The sequence below is a fragment of the Erigeron canadensis genome, chromosome 3 (genome assembly GCF_010389155.1).
Source record: "Erigeron canadensis isolate Cc75 chromosome 3, C_canadensis_v1, whole genome shotgun sequence".
NCBI classification, from domain to species: Eukaryota; Viridiplantae; Streptophyta; class Magnoliopsida; order Asterales; family Asteraceae; genus Erigeron; species Erigeron canadensis.
In genome coordinates this window covers 3,310,221-3,325,861 of record NC_057763.1, presented here as the reverse complement: position 1 = coordinate 3,325,861, position 15,641 = coordinate 3,310,221, and positions in this window count along the sequence as shown.

Sequence of the window (15,641 nt, the reverse complement as noted above, 5' to 3'; positions counted from 1 at the left end):
ACTCAAACTTTTAAGCAGGACTCAACTTTCTACTGTCTTTTGCCACACCGAAAACAAAAACTTATTTCGACAATCTAGTGTATACAAGATACTTAGGTATGGTTTCTTATACTGGGAACAAGCCTTTGTTTATTACAGTATGAATTTTCTCATTTTCTGCATATCCGCATAATCAATCCTTCATTTTAGGAGGTATTGTCTTTTTGACATTAGAGTGCTATTGTGCTAATATGCAGCCTTGATTAATATAAGCACCCAACGGGCCATTAGCCTAGCGGTATTAGTTTCACTTTACAACCTCATGGTGTCGTTATTTATCGCTAAAAAATATAAACTAGTGAAACGATACTCATCTTCTTCGATAGATTTTTCCTTCGAGAAACGCCATTTGCTAGCTAATTACTTTGTTGCTTAAATCTTTACACAAGCTAATTGAAGTTTATGATACAATTGGAATGTAATTCAAGAACAATATATCTTCAAATCTTCAATGTTCAAAAGCCCAAAAAAGTTGATTGAGTAGTCCAAATAAAAAAAGGATACATTCATATTAGTATTATCATATATTCGGAGAAGAACATAAAAAATCCAAGGTAATAATGAGCTTCTAAATGTCATGACTTTAAAGTCAAAGGTTTAGTCAGTGCCACCCTATATGGTTGTAAACAGCAATCCAGCAAAAAAGTGATGGGCTGTTACACAGCTGGACGAAATTATGAGACTGAAAGCTATAGCCACACATAAAATAAACACATGTTATTTATCTTCCTTTTTTCTTATCAGGCAGCCATTCTTTTAGACCTTAATTATATAATGTCACAATGTAGAGTATACAAGTATACAACCACATGGTGTCGCCCAGGCTCAAGTTTTACATTGTCATTTCTATTATATAATTAAAACACAAGTTTTAAATAATAATTCTTATAAAACCATTTTGTAAGTTTTGAAATTTATAAAACCATTTAATAAATCTTTATGTTCTTGTGGAACTTATAATTCATATTCTCCCATCACAAATGTTTTCTGAGACTACTTTGGAAGAGTTTTACTAGAAATAGTTACATGTCCGCGCGATGCGACAGTGTGATGGTGGTGGCGGTGATGACGACGGCGGTAGCAGTCAGTGGCGGAGATAGGATTTGGGGTTAGGGTGTGCCAAATAATATCAAACAATACTTGATATTATACCAAAATATGAAGCTTGTAAAATAAAACCGTTCATTTCAGTTGTACATGAGGCTCTCTCAAACCATTAGAATCATCTAATTGTGTCTAAACTAATAGTGTTAACAATATCACCGTCGGTGTAGAGAACTATGATTCACTCAGTGAGTGGAACACTGGAACATATTATGAAAGCACAAATTTTAAACACAAATTACAATTTATAATTATAAATAGTAAAATTATGATAATAGTCTATTAAAGATAGCCACCATATTTCTAAACAATAATTAGTTAATTACTAGTACAATAACAACTGTAATATTATATAAACAATAAAATAGTTCATTACTAGAAAATAAAAAGAAAAAGTTAGTTAATTATTGGTAGTAAACTAAAAACATAAATGAGTGTTGAATATTGATTAGCATGAAAAAATTTAAACAAAAAAATCATCCGGTGGATGGAAATTTCATCCTAAAAAATGAAAGACTCTAAATTAAAAACCCCCAAATTTAATTTATAAATAATTTAAAACCTATGAACTTGTGTTGATATTTGTATAAGGGAATTCTAGAGAAATGACATTGGATATAGAGAAATGACATTGGACTTTAATACTAAACCAAAAATAAAACTATATTTAGGTGGGCCAAACTAGTAAATACCAAGATGCAAGCCTAAAATACATATCAGTTAGCTTTTGGGGGTGGGCCGTGGCCAATCTCACCCCCTATTTGCCTCCGCCCCTGGTAGCAGTGTGATTATTAATGTATTTGGTTTCTTCCTAGGGGGTCATGGGTTCAAATCCTATTATATGTAAATGTGGTGAGGGGACCTTATCAATGTTATACGCATCTACACATGGAGAGAAACCCTTAAGGGTATTAAGTAGCGGATCTTGAAAGTTTTAACGGTAGGGCCAAATTATTTTTTTTTATCATCGTTATGTTCCGGGTATTATATTATGGTTATGCAATACAATAAATTGGGTCGGGTCAAACAAAAATAACATTAATAGTAAGTTTTTCATTCAAATTACCAATACGTAGTTTATAACCAGCAAAAAACTACAAAGACTTGTGAAAATACCAAGAGAAAAGACGTGGATCGTGGATTGTGGGAGGAAGACATTTTTAGGTGCATTGTGGATTGTGGGCTAAAACATAGAATTATGAATGAACTAAGTGAATAATTGTGGGTTATAAAAACTGAAAAGGTAAATTTTATTTTTTGCTAGAGCCTAAAACTCAAAAAAGGAAGGAAAACCTTATTACATGAATTGGTGAATTGTGGGCTAACATAGAATTATGAATGGACTAAGTAAATTGTGGTTTATAACTAAAAAGGTAAATTTCATTGGACTATTAAATTTATTAAACATATCAAAAGTTTTTTAAAAATTAATTTCTGAGAGCCGACTTAATAGATATAAATTTTTTTGGACAATATACAGATATATTAGTACTACTAAGCGAAAAAACGGCGGTGGTCCGAACTCTCACTGGTTCCCAAAGAGAACCGCCTCTGAGGGTATTGCCAGGATTCGAACCCGGCGTGTGTGCACCAAAGTTGAGAGTATCAGCCAGTTATCCGCTCTGTCTTTCAAATAAAAAATATAGATATAGATGAATGACGGGTTCAAATCCGTTCTCAACATTATGAAATGGTATCCAAATGGAGGTACTTATTTTCCCAAACAGATCTTTGGAAAATGGTCAGGTGGGTCCAAATTAAGAACCACAAGTAGGGAGTTTATCGTCTATCTAAACTTTTTTTGCTAGAAGAAAAATAGAATGACATTTTATAGCTTAACTTATTGTTTAAACACTTGCTTGTTTGGCACTGTTGGTAGCTGATTATAAACAAACAGAATATAGAGACAAACAAAACTGTAGAGTATTTTGCTATGTAGGTAACTAAGGTGTGGGGTTATACATACGTCGACGAATTTATTGTGTATTATATACAGTAATAACGTAATATTTAATAAATAGACCTGTTTTTTTTGTTTTCATTAAATGAACGCATGAAATACTGAACACAAAAGCAAAAAAGAGCTAGGAATAAAGACGAAGAGCAAGATGTGTAGAATAAAAAGGAATTGGTAAAATTCCACATGGTACCTAATAATATATAAATTTTAAGAAGATATTTCTTCTTTAATCTCAATGGGACCATATATAGACGCCAAATAAAGTTTAACTAGTCCCTGTCATCTTCAGCCAAGGTAGTCGATCAAGAAATATCTATCGATGTATTTTTTTTTCGAACATTCAGTCGAAATATAAAATCAGAAAAATCTCATCGTATAATAGTAAAACTTTGCATGTACCCTAAACAAATATTCGAAATAAAAAACCCCAAAACAAGCCTTCCGTGAGTATCAAACTCAAGATCTAAGTGCCTCTTCCCAGCTCAGCATTAGCTATATCCATATATCTATTTGTATTTGTATTAAGTTTGTATATCCATCTTTTTAATTTTGTAGTACTATATAAAGATTTTTCATCCCGCTTCTAAAAGTTCTACACAAAAGTGAGTTAGAAATGGACTAAAGTACTTTTAATTAACCTCACATTTGGAAAAAGTTATATGAAAATATTCATTACTAGGTTTAGCTCCGTGCGTTGCACGAGATAACATAAATTTCTATCAAATAGTTCAACAAATGTTCAATATAAAAAAAAAACTGTCATCAAAAAACAGAGATATTTTTTTATGTAATGAAGTAAAATATCAAATGACAAAGTAATAAACATTATTAGAAGGAAAAATTATAAACCTCAAGATAAATCTTCACTTTTTTTCATCCTCCATCACCCCTTCCACAAGCAATGAATATTTCACCATTCTCTCACCGTCTATGTAGGAATTAATCCTGACTCAGTCATATTATCTAGTTTGAGTTGCTTTTATTTAAGTTAGTATTTGAGTTGGTTTTAGTGTTGCTTCAAATAAATGGTATAAAGTCATAGGGTTGACCGAATTATATGCAATTGAGAATATGGACATTATGGGTCATACCCATGACTAATTCCTTAGGTAAAGTTGGTAGTTTATTTCTTTATTTTTAGGATCACATGAGATGTAGTTTTGCCTATTTAAGGCTTGTTCAGTCATTGAATGAGAAATAAGTTTCACCTTTGTTTTCTATATTTTTGTACGTATTTACTCTCTTTTCATATTAACATACATAATATACATACTGAGTGAGGTTGAAAGTGATAAAAAAAAAAACAAAGAAAAAGATAAAACTAAAAAGGTGAGAGGGTGAGAAAGAAACCAGATTTACACCACCATCACCACTTTGCTACCCACCCCTTTGGTACTTACAGGGCGGGTGGTGTTCCAACTGGTCACTAGTCGATCACCACCTTGCCTCCTTACGTATTACGTCCACCTTCAAAGAATTAAACATAGAGTATATAAAAACATAAATTCAACTTAAATTAAGACAACATTTTTTTATGTTCCAAGTAATCTAAAGTTTATATTTTTGCAATATATTTATGTTGGAAAATAAAAATTAAATATAAATTAAAAAAATTTACATCTCAAAAGATATTATATTAAAAAAAAAAATTAAGAATCATTATTATTTTTTAATAAGAATTAAAAAGATCTTTGAAATATGAAAACTTTTTTATAAATTTGGAATATGTCATTAATATATATTTTAGGTAAAAAACTATTACCATATATCTCTTTTATATATATGTTAAGTGTCATCTATTTATATAAATAATATTTTTAATAATTTTTTGTGGGATTTTAGTCCGAATATCTATCATGTTTTTCAAAATATAAACAAAAATCTCATTAGATCAAGTGGTTTATGTTTCACATAAAAAACTTGAGGTTGTGGGTTCTAATCATGCTTATGACTTTTTAATATGCTATTTATTCATAATTAATAAAAGCTATGATGATGATTTGTCAAGTATGTATAGGTGTTAGCTTACGTGTCAACGTTTAAGAGACTAACGACGTAAGATCGCCACGTAGGAAAAAGATGATGTGGCGAGCTCTGAGATATGTCACATCATCAAAGAGATAGAGAATTATATATATAGAGATATCCTTAATAAATTAACTTATACCAATAGATCTTATTTTCTAAATTGTCTCTGTTATCTTGTAGGATTAATTACTTTTATATCAATTAACCACATTACTCGCCACAACTAGCAACATGTCATCATCGTCGTCACCGTTGTCGCATTACGTAAGTACTATGCTAGTATATTTATATGACTATATGAACTACATTTGTGTATTTTTATATATATAACTGTTTGTTGGAATATGATCACGTTATAATAAACGCATGTCCGGTATTTATTTAAGCCTACGGGGTTACACAAAATGACACGTTAACTTTCTATATTTAATAAGTATATTATAATAATATATTAATTAAACGATCACTTGAATTATTAATTAAACTATGTTAAAGGTTTAATAGTGTTTAATTAATTAAAGAGGAAGGATTATATTGTAACTTAGAAATTTCCTAATTGTACAAAGCGGGGGGGGGGGGGGGGTCGAAATTCCTTATGGAGTTTCCTAATCCCATTCTAACTTGTTCACCAAGTTAGAAAACCCTTCTAATTAATCCCTTTAAATAGAAATCAAGGGTTAAGGGTTTTATTCATTCAAGACAATTAGATTTGTAAAAACCCTAAATATCTATCCTCTCTCTCGGTCGAAAAGAAACACAACAAAGCCAACGACATTAGACACAACAAAGCCAACGACATTAGACTTTGAATTACTTTTCAAAGTGATGTTATATAATATATTTAAATCACTTAGCATTAAGTGTGCTTATGTTTTTTGTTCGACTGCAACTTATTTTTTACACAATGGGATTGTGAGTTCGTGATCGGGTATTAGCATACGATATAAGGGTGTCAAGTGTTCGATCGTAGAGGAGTTTTAGTTTAGACCCTATAATAATAATTATTATTATTATCAACTTTATTGGAAGCTTTACACAAAGATACACATATTCTATTCATTACTTTGTTAATTAATATGATTGCATAAACGTTTCTTTTCCACTCGTGATTTGTTATGTGTTTATATTCATATATTCTAACACTGTTTGCATAAGTATATAATTATTACAAACTTAGTGATTAATTTGAAGTAAACAAATACATAGTTGTATGGGTAAAATTTGCGTGTACATAATTTTGCATTGTATAACACTTCCATAAATCTAATAATAAGAAAACTTTGGTTCATATGATCATACCGATTGGATATAACAACATTGAACTCTTGGAATTTGATGACGTATCCACCTAACCATTGATATGCAGACTATACACACACTCTCATGAGATCCAATAAGAAGGGAAAAGATACGTGCATATCTTCAACACAATTATCAAGTAACGAGATATATACGAATCAAGATATTCTCGGAAAGGATTATATACAAAGCTTGTAACCGACTTGGAGGAAAAACTTCGAACCCCTATAAAAGGATGACACACCATACGAATTAAGGATATATAGGGGTGAGTTATTTTGAGAACCACTAAAAAAAAAAGAACGTGAGAACCAATCTCAGTTTTCCATTCATCAAGATTAGGAAGGACATGTTTGTCATTATAAAAAAGTTGTCCAGCATTCTCTTTCTCTTCTCTTATTAAATCAAAAAATATATAAATCATTAAAAAAATTTTATCTCACAAACCGTACATCGTTAGACGGAAAAAAAAGCATTGGTAGTCTTGAAATTTCGTCCTCTTTCATTAGAGATGCGATTCGATATACTTTTGACGACTTTTTAAATTTCATTTTTTTTCATCACGTTCATCCTACACATGTGTAAGTACAACCTACACATGTGTAGGAAAGACCTGGAAGTAGTGAGTTATATAACCTGCCCATGCGTAAGTACAACCTGCCCATGGGTAAGTATAACCAACACATGGGTAAATTACTTATAAAGTTCAAAAATGATGAGGACGCATTGTAAAACCCTAAATGTTAAACCCTAAAGCTTAATTTCTAATCCGAGGGGGAAGCTACTTTCTAAAAACCCTGGAAAATCTAAACCTTAAATGCTAAACCCTAAAACCTAACACGGATGAGGGCTCCCACTAAGGTCGAGGGTTAGCCGGTACACTTTACCCTACAACTTGAAACCCTAAACCCTAAACCTTAATTGCTAATCCGAGGGGAACACTACATTCTAAAAACCCTGAAAATCTAAACCCTAAATGCTAAACCTTAAAAACCTAAAAAGGATGAGGGTTCACACTCTAGGGTTTAGGGTTTGAAGCCCGAGGGTTATGGCTAACCCTCGACCTTCAAACCCTAAACCCTAGAGCGGGATGTATTAGGGGTAAGTACAACTTACACATGTGTAAGATGAACGTGATGAAAAAAAAAACAAAATTTAAAAAGTCGTCAAAAGTATATCGAATTGCATCTCTATTGAAAGATGATGAAATTCTAAGACTACCCATGTTTTTCTTTTCCTCTAACGATTTACGGTTTGTGAGATAAATGTTTTTTAGTGAATTAGATAGAATTCTATTAAAGTAAGAGAGAGAAAAAAAAAAGAACTGACGAAAATACCCCTCTAGTGTTGAGAGGAGTTTTTTTATTTTTAATCTTGTCCATCCATTTTCTTTGATCCAAGGGTGTATAGAAGTTCTTGAGTTTTTTTTTTAGGAGTTCTCAAATAACCCCTCCTCTACACACTTGTATACATATATTTGGCGTACAAAAAAGGTATTACCTCACCGTAAGGAAATCGCTAGTCAATCATCTTATACATCCTCCATCATTACGTTCTAAGGGGGTGTTTGGTAGGAAGGAATCATAGAGAATGGAAATGTAATAGAGAATGGAAATAGTGAGAAAGAGAATGGAATTCGTTGTTTGATACCCACACAAAATGGATATATAAAAAAAATATTTTAAATAATAATACATTTATTACATATAACATCTTTAAAAAAAAAATTTCATTCTCACCCATTCTCTACAATTTGTAGATTTGTAGAGAATGGAATCGATTCCCCTTTCTCCTTTCTCATTCCCTTTCTCCTTCCCTTTCTCCATTGCAAACAAACAAGAAAAGTCTTTATCATTCTCTTTCTCCCCTTTCCATTTCATCATACCAAACACCCCCTAAGGGTCTGGATTGGTATACAAACAGAGTTTATGAACTTTCCCAAACATTTACATATTACAATCATAAATGAGAATTAGCCACTAGGACTAAATAAAAGTTATCTTAGAAACCCTTTGACTCTATATTTATTGAACTTTCCCAACATTTACATTTCGCCGTTAACTTTTGGCTAAAATCATCTATGTGGTTTACATTTCGTCTTTGGATCCGTTAAATCACTCATGTGCCATGCACGTGAGGGGCATTTATGTCTTTTCATCCATCTTTATGGTTTGTCCTTATAGTTATTTGCAAAATTCGACTATGTGATTTGTCGTTTTTACATTTTCCATCCTTGTTTTTAACAAACCTTCAAACAAGAATTTAATCAAAAACCAAAACAAACTCAAATAAAAAAATCTAATAAACCTACATATGAAAACCTAATCAATCACCTACAAATCCAAAAATCCATATATAAGAATCTGATCATCTTTTCCATTTTAACTCAGATTTATGTCTAAAAGTCCACTTCATATTCAAATGCAGGTTAAAATGAGAAAGATGACCATATCCTCATATGTAGGCAGTGTTTTAAAAACTGGTATTTTGGTCGTACCGATATGGTGATTTAATCCGGTATTACTGTATTATCGATATCGAAAATACTAGTCTGTACGGATAATTTAATATATTTTTATTTTTTATAAAAATGTTATAAAACTTACTAAAATTTAACGAAAATAGTCAAAATATAATTACAATTTACTCAAAAATAATACCAAACAAGTACCTTATAACAGATTATAAGTTTTAAAGTTCACAAATTAAAAAAAAAATAACATTAAAGTATTATAAAAATATTTTTTTAGAAAAACCAAAATATAAAAAACGAAACGTTCTCTTGGTGTTAATGACGAAGATGGAAAATGCAAAAACGACAAACCACTGAGACGATTTTTGCACTTCAATGGGTGAAAAGACAAAAATGCCCCACACATGACTTACATGTGAGGGGGTTAACGACAAAGTTATGATGGCGGGGATGAAATGCAAACCACGAGGATGATTTTAGCCAAAATTTAACGGTGAGGATGAAAACCGTAAAATCAAAAAACCACATGAACGAAAAAAAGTACTTTGGCCAAGATAATAACCAAATGATTATCACCCTGAAAAATACTAAGATTAGCAACAATTTGAATGATAAATTTGCCATCACAAGACAAAAGTATTGGTAATAAATTTTGGACCTTGCCAATGAGGTTGGTGGCCTATATATACGTAAGGTCTTTGACCTTGAAAAAAGACACCAGGTTCTGATCTTACTTCTTACATTTGTAGGGGTGGAATATTGAGTTTTTTCCGAGAGTCTTGAGTTTTGTCCCAAAAATACGTATAATTTATGAATAAAAGTAGAATTATATTATTATGTCGTTAGAAAAAAAAGTTTTGGACCTAATTTATACTATATTAATAAACAAACTACCCTCCCCTCATTTTAACTCTCTACCTTTAAAATACCCATAATTTTCAACACATTCTTAACTCACACACTAAATCTACCCGATATATCCCTAATATATTTTTACACACATATTTATCCAAACTATTTATCTCCTATATTAATTAACTTAAATGTTTCCACATAATATCTCCAATATTCTTATCTATATCTATACTATATTAATAAACAAATTACTCTCCCCTTATTTCAACTCTCTACCTTTAAAATACCCAAAATACCTTTAATTTTCAACACATTCTTAACTCACACACTAAATCTACCTGATATATCCCTAATATATTAATTAACTTAAATATTTTCACCTAATATTTCCAATATTTTTAATAAAGTTATTTAGAAAAGATACATCCCTTAACCATAAAATAACTACACTACCATTTACGTCAATTATTTTTAGATTAATAACCACATCGTTACCACCACTGCCACTAGCACCATCCGTTGCCGTCACCACCGCCGCATTGCGCGGGTACCTATCTCGTCAATCAAACAAGTTTCCATGCCATAAAATTTCGTATATTACAACCATGCATAGCCTTATAAGTCGTTTAATCTGTCTAATAATATAAATATAAACATAATAAATTAAAGTTCAAACCTAATTATCTAAGAAACATAAACATAATATTTTAAATTCTCAATCAAACCTAGCTAGCTTGTTCTTTCAAAACTTAGGGAAAGAGGAGTGGTCACGACATGGCAAGCGGCTTGCCCAGCCCGCTGAAGGAACATCGCCGCCATCAACGCAGCATGACAATGGCATGGAAGTGGACGAGCTTTAAGCCCTGCGCGGTTTGAAGAAGAATGTGACCGTTGGGAGCTAGGGGAGCATGTGGAGGTGGGGTCACACTGAAAATAATGTAACAGCTATAAAAAAAAAACTCTTATTTAGTTAAGCCCATTTAAACTATATTTGCAATATAGAAAAATGGTGGTTTTTTTGGTCTGGTAAATGATGAAGAAGATAGTGGAGAAAGAGAATAGGAGATGATGAGAAATAAAATTAGATTTAATGAAATTTGGAGTCCGTATAAAAAGCACTTGGTTTTTTGTATAACCACTCCACTAGATTAATTTCTTTGTTCTTTTTTATTTTTTTTACTCCGCTTGCTAGTTTTAGGCTTGTGGCTAATATGTTTCATTGATTTCAATATATAGTTTTTTAATTATGTTGATGTATTTTTTAAATTATGTTTATGTTTGATTAAATTTAAATGAAAAAGAAAAATAAAATTTGGGAGAGTTGAGAAAGTGATGAATGCCATTGATTTTGGTTGGGAGAGTTGAAAAGGAAAATTGAGTTTGAAGTATTTGATTGGTGGGATTTGGGAGAGATAAAAATTTGGGAGGCATAACTCCTCTCCCCGTTATAAATAGATAGAGATTGTATGTTTCAGGTTTATGCATTAATTGACATGTTTAAGTTTTCAATTAGTCTCAAATTTGTGGGTATGGAAGATTTGGTCAAGAATTTGGACATTATTCCGACATCATTCTGTTCGAAACTTCCTCATTTTCATAGTGGAGCCATTGTGTTCAGGTTGTTCAAGTTCCATGCAAATTCGTCCATGGATTTTAAAGGTTTTACGCAATAACATAAATTTAAAGTCTAATCAATGCACTTTTGAAATAAGTTTGAAAAGACTTTTAAGAATTATAATAAAGAAAATGATTGATCCTCGGTATGGGTAAAGAGAGGTAAAGTCGGAGGGATATTGACTTTTGATTTAAAATCAAAGGTTAAGATTCAAAAATAAAAAATGGTTATTGAATCTTGACCCTTGATTTTAGTTAAAGGGTTGAGATCTTCCTAGAATTTGAAGGAATTGGAATTGGAAAATTTTAAATGTTGTCATGTGTTTGGTTGACAGAATTCAACTAAGGAATCTGAATTGAAATTATAACAAATGACAAAATTACCCTTTTTAAAATTTTTATAATATTTCAATAAAATATAAATTACCATCATAATAAAGCTATCATAATTATAATAAGGGGGAATGAAATATGAGGCTGTTAGGCACCCAAGTTGGATGAAAAACTTATCACATACCTTTTTTAAAAGGTAAAAAACATGGGGACCCAAGTGTTTATTCAAAACATATTAAAAAATTAGTATGTGAGAGGTTTTTCACCCAAGTTGGATGCATAACAGTCTCATACTCACTTTTCCCTTATAATAATATAATAATTATAAATTAAAGTAATAAAAATTATACTAAATAAAAAAATATCATAATAAGTTAATACTTATAACAATAATTATTATTATATTAAATATAAATTAAAATAAAAATTAATAATAAAAATTTTTAATAATGAAATAATAATATTAATGATAAATAACTAAAAATAACAAGTATTAATATTAATAATTTAATATAATATAATTAAATAAATATAACAAAATATTAATATTTAAATAAATAAATACAATTAAATAAATAATATCATTATAAAATAAAAAATATTAATAATAATAATTACAACCACAATAACTATATATTTACTAAATAATAATAAAATTAAATTAAAAAAAGTAATAAAAAAATAAATAAATAAAGATTTAATTCATTATAATAAAATAGTATTTTTAATATATATAAAATAAATTTTAGATAAAAACAATATTAAAACCAATAAAATAAAAGTAATATAAATAATAATATAAATAACTAAATAATATAAAAAATAATATATTTAATTATTAATATAATTAATTAAAACAAGAATAACATAAATAATAAATAAATATAAATAATTACCATAATATAGTAATAATAAAATTGACAATATGAAAAATATAATTTATAATAATAATGAATTACTTAATAAATAATAAAATAAATTTATATTATATATGAATATAAATAAAATAATAATATAAATAATTAAATTAATAATAATAATAATATAAATAACTAATAATATAAATAACTAATAATATAAATAGTTTAAAAAATAATATAATAATAAAAATAATTAATTATACAAAAAATAATTACTATAAATAGTAATAATAATATTAGATATAATAAAATATATATAATTTATAATAATAAATAATAATTATATAAATAATAAAGTAAATATAAAATAAATTAATATAAATATTATAACAATAATAATAAGAAGAAAAAATAAATTAAAATAATAATAAAAAATATCTTATTATAATAATTATAACTATAATAATAATAATGATAATAATAACATGGAAAGGTCATTTTGTCAAATTTTGAATTTTTTTGGAATTCAAAACATTCCATGGGTTTTGTGATGGAATTCTAAATTTCATGTTTTAAGGAATTTGATGGATAATATTGAATTCCAATTCCATTAACTTGTCCAACCAAACATGGAAAAACATGAAATTCAAATTTCAATTCCAATGAATTACATATGATTCTGCGAACCAAACGTCTCTTAACTTTACCCCAACTTGAAAAAATCCTTAGCCCCTAATATATCATCTTAAAAATCTTTTTAATAGTATAATCATGATATATGATACAATCAAAGGATGAAAATAAGAGAGAAAACTTATTGATTAAACATGTCTATGAATTTGAGATATTACGAGGATTATTACGAGAATTGCTTAGGGGGATTACTCCATAATAATGTACTTTCTTATTTTTTAAAAGGCGGAATTGTATTAACATTTGACTACAAGCAAGTTGCTTAATAGTCAAAAATAGTCAATAATGTAGTTCATATATGGTATTACATAAGAAAATATAAATAATTATTTGGAGTAATGATGTCGGGTATTTGATTAATTATGTTATAATATCAAATCCATAATTAAATCCAGTCAAGTCATCCGTTAAAAGAAATATAATCATCACTCCGTATATAAATATTAACGAGTATGGTACTCGCGCAATGCGGCGGCAGTAGTGGGGAAGACGGTCTGTTAGAGATTTTTGGTATTTACATAAAGAAAAAAACAAAAAAGTCCAAGGGCAAATTTGATAATTTAAAGACAGAATTACCTAATATAAAATATGTCATTTTAGATATTGATTAATAAAAAATTATTCAAAATTCCAAAACTTTACACTCTGTAACAAAAAGCATCCTAAGTTTATTTTTGGTCCGAATTTCTATATGTTTCCAGCGTTTATTATTCGTATTAAATGCACCACCTAAGCTCTTTTTTGGTTATTTATTTACATCAGCACACCCATAGCTTTGTAGACTTTATAAATTTTTACATAAGCTTTTTTAATTAAAAAAATAACATGATTTTAAATTTCAAAAAAAAAAAAAAACATGAACAGCTTGAGCTAATCCCGTTCAATGCTTGATAGAATGAAAGATTGACCTTAGGCCTTGGATTTCATTTTTGTTTATTTGCACTAGCTAGAAGGAACTCAATACATATACTGTGTTATGACTTGTGAGTATTAGAATAGAGTGTATGAAATCTTGCCATCATGTATAACAACTATACATGTAATTCTTTTAATATTTAGATAAATAATACTCTGCATTTTAGAAAAATTGTCTAAGGAATACAAAATTAATTGTGTAATTTATGATTTTGTATATATTTAATATTAAACTATTTATATCCTTTTACATAAGATCCATCTGACTTGAAAACTTTTAATTTGATAAAATTTCCAATGGTATAAAAGGTAAACTAGTGAATGGTTATTTATGTTAGAAAAAAAACAAAAAAAGTAAACAATTAATATAAAATGAATTAAATAATAAGTTTACTCTAGAAATATGTTCTACTCGCTAAAATAAAAATAATATCTTTATATTATATTAAATAAAATAAGATTGCGATGACATCAACTTTATAAAAATTGATTACACGGTGTCTCCAAATCTTCTCTCAAAAATTATTTCCCCCCATTTATTTAATTATGGTGTCATACTCGTTTTCTTTTTAAAAAAATATTTTATTTTTATTTTTGTTATTTATGATGTCATATTTTTTAAAGAAATTTTTTCTCTTTTCAAAACTCTATTAAATCATACATGGTGTTTTACATTTCCGTAATCTAAAGCATTTTGTCATAACGAAATTTTAATTATTCGCATATTACGCTAATCTCTTGTATATATATGTACACACACATAAAACAACATTGCTTCTAGGAACATTTTTTGAAAAAATTCCTGCTTAGCAAACTAACATTTTTTCTCAAAGCTATTATCTAAAAGTGCATGATCTCGTGTCATATTTTTAAAAAAAAACATATATATTTAATATTGTAATTTTTATACCATGTTCCTATTTCATTTTTAATCCTAAACTGTTTTATCAAACCGTTTGATTTTAATCAACACCACAAATAATATAGGTATATATATAATTGTTCACAAAACTTTTATTATATGACTCGGGTTAAACCAAAATGATTAACTACTTAAGTATACATCAAACAAATTAATGTCTACATCAAGATACCCCATTATGAATTATGTACATTATATAAAATCATTAATATTAATACTAAAGATTAATGTAGACAACAATTTATTAATTTAATGAACAAATCGTATCTCCTAAATAAATAGGCTTTTGAAAGCTACTTATCAATATATTTTAATAAATTAATTACATAGTCTTGTAAAAATACTTTTATTGTTAGGTGTTCACGCCCGTATATTATTCTTTTAGCGTTATGATTGACATCAACTTTATAAAAATAGATTACACGGTGTCTCCAAATCTTCTCTTAAAAGCTATTTTTCCCCATTTATTTAATTATGATGTCATACTCGTTTTCTTTTAATTTTTTTTTTTTTGTGATTTATGATGTCATATTTTTAAAGAAATTT